At 44.2% G+C, this 7906-nt stretch overlaps 1 long non-coding RNA gene across 2 annotated transcripts; it reads left to right on the top strand.

The window, feature by feature from the left end:
* The first annotated feature begins 3475 nt into the window (after positions 1 to 3475).
* LOC110306453 (uncharacterized) lies at positions 3476 to 6952 on the top strand. 2 transcript variants are annotated; one of them, XR_015045126.1, is made up of 4 exons: positions 3476 to 3640; positions 4748 to 4838; positions 5659 to 5772; positions 5968 to 6952. It is a non-coding gene; the product is annotated as an uncharacterized LOC110306453 (long non-coding RNA). The 2 variants fall into 2 exon arrangements; XR_002379277.3 differs by lacking the exon at positions 5659 to 5772 and having other exon boundaries at positions 4748 to 4868; positions 5968 to 6048.
* The last annotated feature ends 954 nt before the right edge of the window (positions 6953 to 7906 follow it).

The following is a 7906-nucleotide window of genomic DNA, read 5'->3' as shown; positions in this document are numbered from 1 at the left end:
AGAGGAAAAAATGCGCTTGCATAAGAGCTAAAACAAGACGTTGGTAGGTGGGAAATTGTTTCTATCTTTCAAGCTGCATAGGCAGCAAACTCCTGCATCCTGTAATACCGACCTTTGTCCTAGGGACATGTCCGGGACAACTGAGGCCAACGTGGAACTCCTCCAGTCGCTGCCTTAAATAAACATGCTTCATAGACAAAAGTTATATGACCTTCTCTCCATTGTCTCGCTTCTAAGTTTTAGTGCAATCGATGTATATTCGGTCACTAAACTATTGTTAGCCATTCTGTGTCCTTGGCAAAGCCGACTTTAAATGCTATGAAACACTGCCATCTAGCGTTCAGCGGCTTGTGCTGCAGAGACTCACCCAGAAGAGAGTCTAACCAGAGTCCTAGCTAGCTAGCCCTCCAGAGGGTCCCAAAGCCTGCAAAAAGCTAAGCAGCAGTAAAGATGGGCAGCTTACATTTTGTGCCCCTCCGAGGCACGTATTCAACACGTATTCAAATGAATCCATTCACAAACCAAAGCTAACAAAGCACCAGGAGTCATGAGAGACACTGCTGGCTTAAACTTCTAAAGTTTGCAGAACTATGTCTTCAAAACAAATGCACCAAAAGGTTAGTGTATTTATCAGAGGGATGCTCAATTCAACTAAAGACATGAAGTAAGGATGAAGACCACAATAAGAGATTTGTTAGGAAAGATGCAGAACACTTCACAATCACCTAAACCAATGCCATGACTTTTAAAATACTTAATGACCTTAAAACGTTTTTACAACATACATAATAAGCACATGTACACTCAAATATGGAATATATGTGTAAAATACAGGTTTAAAGGGTATCAGTCTATCCAGTAGACTTGGAGGGAGGAGGGAAGAGTATAAATCTCTTTGTACATGACAGTAGAGCTTATTACTGAGCAGTGCATTAAAGATGGACTTTAGGGTCATCAGGGAAATGTGCTTGCTCTCAAGTCTAATTATGTGTTTGATCCCTGGGACCCACATGGAAGAAGGAGAGAAATGACTCCTGCAAGCTGTCTGCTAGCCGCAGAGAGTACAGTTGTATACAAACAATTATAATAAAATTTAAATTTGCAATGGCATTTAATTTTTAAAAAAGTTTTAAAGGTGCCTTTCATGGGGTGAGAGAGATGGCTCAGCAAAAAACCACATGTTGATCTTGCAAAAGACCTTGGTTTAGATCCCAGTACCGACTTGGTAGCCCACAAGCACCCATAACTCATTTCAGGACACATGCTGAGCATACACACAGTATGCATAGAATGAAATAAATAGATTTAAATATATATATTGGTTATCATTATATGCTTATATAATTATAAATTATTTTCATATATTAATTATAATTTTATATCTCTAAATTATCTATAATGTATGATATATTTTTCCCATACATTTCAGCAGCTTTTCCTGTACAAACATTAATGTCATCAGTATATTGTGTGACAAAGTTATAGTTACATAACTTTATTGCAACTCTAGACCTTCATTTATAACCAAATTATTCCAGGAGAGACAGATCCACATGTCCTCAGAGACAACATGCACATACCCATAGACAAATACATGAACACTCCAATGCACATACAAGCGTAAACACATGGACATATACACAATTACACTCACATGTCCCTAACACACGTAGCTATATATACATACTCACATGTTCATGTGCACACATATCCACTTATACACTCAAGTGTCCACAGATACTCATACACAGAGAACTGTATACACAGTGTATTCACATTCACACATACACTGTGCACATGCACAAGCACATATAATTGCACATCCACAGGCATGTGACAGATACATGCAGTAATATGTGCAATACATTCATACGTGCCTACTCAGACATATCCCTGTGCAGTATATGCAGGCACATGCACACACATACACATAGCTGTACCCAAACAGTTTCAGGATCTTAGATAATGACAAATTCATCAAGGTCCCTCCAGTTGCATCAGAGCTGAGACCTGTCCTAGCATAGGTGGCCTCTTCATATCCAGTTATTTCAGGACATAGGTATATCTGGCACAGCTGGGGCTTCCTGTGGCCACTGAAGTCTCAATTGGCTTGGTGACAGGAGCGTGCTCCAACATCACACCAAAGAAACTTGCAAGACAGCTCAGCAAGCTAGCGGAGCTGGGTGGCTCTTCCCAGGCCTCCAACCCTAGCGAGGGGGATGTTTACCCAAAAGTTTTAAATTCTTTCTTCTTATCATTAGTATGTTTTTAGTGGTGTCATTATACTTTTTAGTATTATACATGGTGACATCTTATGTTGCTTTTTGGCAGTAGGAAGATCATAGTATTTTACTGACCTTCCAATTATTTAATCTCTCAAAACTTGCAATATAGGCTCTAAGGAATCAGCATTCATCATACTTTGTGCTGTTGCATTCTGGGAAGGTCACTCGGGCTCTGAGTTCAATTCCCAGCACCTTGGATGCCTAAGGAAGTTGTCACTGCTGATTGGCCATGATTAGATATTGGCATTTTGAGAGGCTGGGAGGAAAGTCTCAGAAGCTGGATTCACAGAACACAAACACTGCAAGGGGGGAAAGGCAAAAAGTCAGGCTGCAACGAGGCTGACCGACTATTCAAAGAATCACATTTTATATGGAGTCATGTGAGGTGGCAGAGGAGCCCTGTAAAGTTTTCAGTCTAAAAGTTTATACAGGTAATTTCAAGATACCTACCACCACCATTTTATGATCATCACAAAAGATGTAAGGTTAAATTGGGAGACATTGGCAACTGGTTCTACACATTCTCTTTAAAAGTATCTTTTTACTAACTATATGCAAGAAATGAGTGTTACGTTAAAGAACAGGACAGACATCGTCCCAGTAGTCACGAGGATTGGGTAAATGGCCTACTGATGAAAGAGTTGGGATGACAGACACCATTACCAGGGACTGTTTCTTAGTAACAGTCCCCCACCCCACCCCACCCCCACCTGCCAGACATCTGCTCCAAGAAGGATCCATACCTTAAGGCTGAGCCAGTGAGATCATTTGCTCTCGTGTGCTTAGAGATGAGTTCTCAGTTGGATTCATGATCCCTGGAGACTCAGGTTCCAAACTTTTTTTTCTTATTCATTTATATATCCATTTACATACCAAACTCTGCCCTCCGCCCTCCCCCCCACACACACACACACAGTCTCTACCCCCACTCCCTCCCCATTACTTCTTCTCACCACCACCACCACACCATACCCCCGGGTAACCGCCCACCCTGGCCCATAGACGCACCTAATTGTGCAGTTTCCAAACTTGGTTTCAGTTTAAAGAGGATCCTGGGAAGAGTGGCAGGACATTTAAGGTTGGAACTGTGATGCCTCTTGCCGCCACAAGGGGGCAGATACAGGAGCTCAGAGAAAGCAGGGAGGAAGGAAGCTGCTTAGCAGCAGAGAAAAACCTGATGCCTGAGGGATTGTGGGAGCCCCACCCAGCTCACCGGAATCCAGCGACAATTCTGCGATTCGTTTGTCACTTGAGCTGTTTTTTGTTTGTTTGTTTGTTTGTTTGTTTGTTGTTTTTTAAGTTTGGAATATATTTCTACCAACAATTTCTAAATTGAATGGTAAACTCAGCACACGGTAAGGGCTTAGTCCCAGGAAAGCAAAAGCAGTAGCTACGATAGGAAAGGGGGGGAAAAAAGAGCCCTGAGACAGAAGAGCGCGCGCGCACACACAAAAGCCCAAAGGAAGGGCTGAAGAGAGGGCTTGATCAGTAAAGTGTTTACTCCCCAGTTCAATCCCAGAGGATTGAGGGGACAAGAGGGAGTGCACAAGAGGGAGGGAGGGACCGACCGAGGGGCAGAGGGAATGGGGAGGACGGGGGGGGGGGCATAAAAAATAGCAAAGCCTGGAGTGACAATGTTTGCCTGGGGAGGGTGGGAGTAGAAGAATTCCGGAAAGCTCCAAAGCCAACTAGCCGGGCACAGAGACCCTGTGTCTAAGTGGAAGGTGAGGCTCAACTGCCAAGATTGTCCTGTGACCTGATTCACAATCTGTGCTCACACAGGCACACACATAGGTCATGCACGAGGGTGCACACACAAAAGAGAAAAATAACTAGTAAAGCAATTATGATGTCTCTACGGTTTCTATATACATACATACACATGCGTACAGAGGCACATACATATATACACATACATACATACATACACGCACACACATACACAGGCATGTGTACATATATAACATATGCCTCAATATGTAAACATGTGTATATATACACATTCATGTGTGCATACTCAGACATATCCCTGTGCAGAATATGCAGGCACATGCACACACATACACATAGCTGTACCCAAGCAGTTTCAGGATCTTAGGTAATGACAAACGCATCAAGGTCCCTCCAGTTGCATCAGAGCTGAGACCTGTCCTAGCATAGGTGACCTCTTCATATCCAGCTATTTCAGGACATGGGTATATCTGGCACAGCCTGCTCTTTTCTGGACTGAATAAACTTCTATCCCCATTTCAATACCAATAGAAGTCATTTCCCCCTTTTTTTTCTTAGCTGTGCCTAGCATTTTACCTTGTTGCAGACATTCACTTGCTGTTTCACTAATGCCCCCAATGCAGTCACATGTTCCCTGCCATTTGCTCATGTGCATAGCAGACAGGTAGGGAGGCAGACACCTTCTCCTATATATGGCTCTGTTTTTTTGTGTCTTCCCTTGGGGTGTCCAGGTGCTGCTGCACACCAGCGGGGAGGATGGAGCAGAGCCAAGTTCTGAGTTCCAACTCTTCCTTGGGGTGCCCAGGCCCTGATGCACTCCAGGTGGGAAAGGATGAAAGGAAGTCTGAACAGGTGGGTCAGTAGGATCTTGGTCTGTCAGTGAATGCTGGGGGCAGGGGTAGAGGGGTGAGGGGAGGGGGACAAGCCTCCTCCAAAGATTTCAGTGTTACATTGCAGCTTCAGGGTTGCAGCTCTTTTAGAAGACAGCTCTCATTATACACACACACACACACACACACACACACACACCTTGGAGATTAAGAAGAGGTTCTTCTTAGAGTGAATTTTCCCTAGCTAAGCTTTAAGGCTGGGGTGGGGGATACCTCATTTGCATGGAGAGTCATTCCAGGAAGGTGAGCTTGTAATTTTGTCAAGGATTACATGACATTCCTCAGAAGATTAGGGTTGGGCTCTCTAGACCAGGCAGAAAAGAGGAAGCCCCAGCAAAGTGGCATGCAAACCATTAATTCTTTTCCACTATTAGAGACAAATCCAGGATCTTACAGGAAGCAAATGCCCTCCATGGCTGAGCTCAGCCCTATACCATGACCTTGACCCCCAGGAAACATTTCCACTTTTTGCTGGGCATCTTTTAATTTAGTGGGATAAATGAGACAAGCTATATGTTCTAGCATGGTCTACCCAGTTATCTCAGCATCTGGCCCATTCTTAGCTGAATACTCGACATGATCAGCTGCCAGCAATGGTTTTGTTGGCATCCGATCCTAATGCCCAGACTTACAGACTAAGCAGGCAGCTGTGGCAGAATGCTCTGAGCTGTACATTGCTAGGCTGGGCAGCTGTTAATACCAATAGTGATGTTGCACACGCTGCAATATTTAAACATTTTTTATGTATGTAGATGTTTGGCCTACATGTATGTCTCTGTACCATGTGTGTGCCTGGCACTCTTGGTGACCACAAGAGGGCAGTGAATCCTTTTCAACTGGAATTGAATATGCTTGTGAATTGTCAGGTAAGTCCTGGAATGAGACCCAGGGACTTCTGGAAGAACCAGTGCTTTTAACTGCTGAGCTGTCTCTCCAGGTATATCCTCACAGATTCCGGTTTTTGAAAGTATGTTAGAGCTATACACAGCCAACAAACTTCATTACTTATACAAATAAGCCAAAGCTACAAGACCCTTAATTTAAGATGTATTTTCTTCCAGGAAGATGAAGAAGAAGAAGAAGAAGAAGAAGAAGAAGAAGAAGAAGAAGAAGAAGAAGAAGAAGAAGAAGAAGAAGAAGAAGACATATTACAATAACAACAACAACACACACACACAATAACACAATATATCTGGTCCATATTTAAGAAACTTGAAACTGAGCAGTTTGCTATTAAAAGAATACAATGGTTTTGTAATTTAAGACAAAAGAAACGTCAGGCAGTCCAGTTCCCTGAGGTACACAGAGTCATTAAGGAAACATTTGTTCCCCCGAGTCACTTTTGAGGATGTCTGGCTATGGCCTGAAAAGCAGGAAAGGAATAATGAAGTTGAGGGTTGGTTTCACAGAGATCTTCACCTGACCTTTCTACTGTAGCTGCTTTTGTTCTTGAGCACAGGAGGAAATAAAGGACACAAACAGTTGTCTCTGCGGGAATAATGACTAAAAGTGTGAGTCCAAAGCAAGGGGGCCAATAAGGGAGCTATGTGGGAGTCTTCACCCTATCCCTTACTGGGTTTCTGTGGGAGTCTTCACCTGTTCCCTTGCTGACTTTCATGGCAGTGGTTTTCCTGTCTTACACATTGATTGCCACAAAACCCATAGCCAGTGAAATCCACTCATCAAGTGAACCTAAACAGCCCATTTGAGGGGAAGATACCCGTGAGGAGCGGGTGTGGCAGCAGTCCCAAGATGGCGCCCAGGACTGCAGCTAAGTCTTATGACTTGCACCTGACTTCCTCATACACCTGAAAATAAGCCACGACCATTGTGAGAGCTGCGCAGGTGCACCATGATGCTGGCAGTGTAAACAAGTCCATATTTGGTGGAGACGTGCCCCTGCCACCCTGATTGGCTGACGCTGAGTGCCTGGTGAGGTGACGTGGCCTGCTGTGAGTGGATGGGGGCTGAGAGTATATAAGCATACCTCCCTGGGTACCCGAGGTCCCTGTAGTAGCATCAGGCGTTCCTGCAATAAAGGCTGTTGAGAAGAATCCAACCGTGTTTTGTCTTCCTTGCTGGCCGAGGTGGGCGCAGCAGATACCTGAGCTTTGAGAGACTCAGTGGAGTGAGAATCACAGGATTTCAGAGCTGGCCTTCCACTCCCTCCCCTCACACTGGTGGGTGTTTGCGTCTTTCTGTTTTCATACAAGGTTAGTCTTCTTTGATATACCTCCATGTTGAACTCACTAACTGAAGGTATTCTGGCTTAGGCCACACATCAAGGCAGGAGCATGGGAAGACTGGGAAGGGAGTCATACTTGCGCATGCAGGAGGGGAGGAGATGGAGCCTTTGTTCCAGATACCTGAATAGAGGAAAGTTTTTATTTCAAGCAATATTATAAGACTGACAGCAGGGCAATGGTGGCACACACCTTTAATCCCAGAACTTGGGAGGGAGAGACAGGCAAATCTCTGTGAGTTTGACGAGGTCAGCTTAGTCTACTGTTAAGAATTCTGTCATCATGTCTGTTGTCGGAGAGTGTTTCATTCTACCATAACAAAATATCTGAGACTAAGTAGCTTAGAAACAACATTCCTTACAGTGACAAAGACAGCGAAATCGAAGATAAAAACACTGGTCAATTCAGTCTCTGGTTCCAAGGTACTGTGGAGCCTTTACTGTGGAGTCTTTCCTCTTCCAAAGAAGAAAAGGATGTGTATGACAGCTACCCCAATGCTTTTCTTGTAGTAGCATCAGTTCACAATGAGTCTTTGTGACCTAACACCTTCCATTTGGCCCCGCCTCCCAACACTGTTGCCTAGGGATCAAGGAGGGATAGCCTTCCACCACATTCCTGAATTGCCTTACCCCAAGGGACCTCACAATTTCATCTGTCTGGGTCTCCCCTGAGCATCTGAGCTCCTAAGCTGGACCAACTGTGTCAGGAGAATGTAGAGACCCAGGTGGCCATTGGCTGACCAAGCCAATGGCTTCTC

Source organism: Mus caroli, unplaced genomic scaffold, assembly GCF_978045245.1.
Source record: "Mus caroli unplaced genomic scaffold, Mus_caroli_1 scaffold_14, whole genome shotgun sequence".
Lineage (NCBI taxonomy): Eukaryota > Metazoa > Chordata > Mammalia > Rodentia > Muridae > Mus > Mus caroli.
Note: the sequence above shows the minus strand (reverse complement) of the source record. Positions and strands in the feature narration are given on the sequence as shown.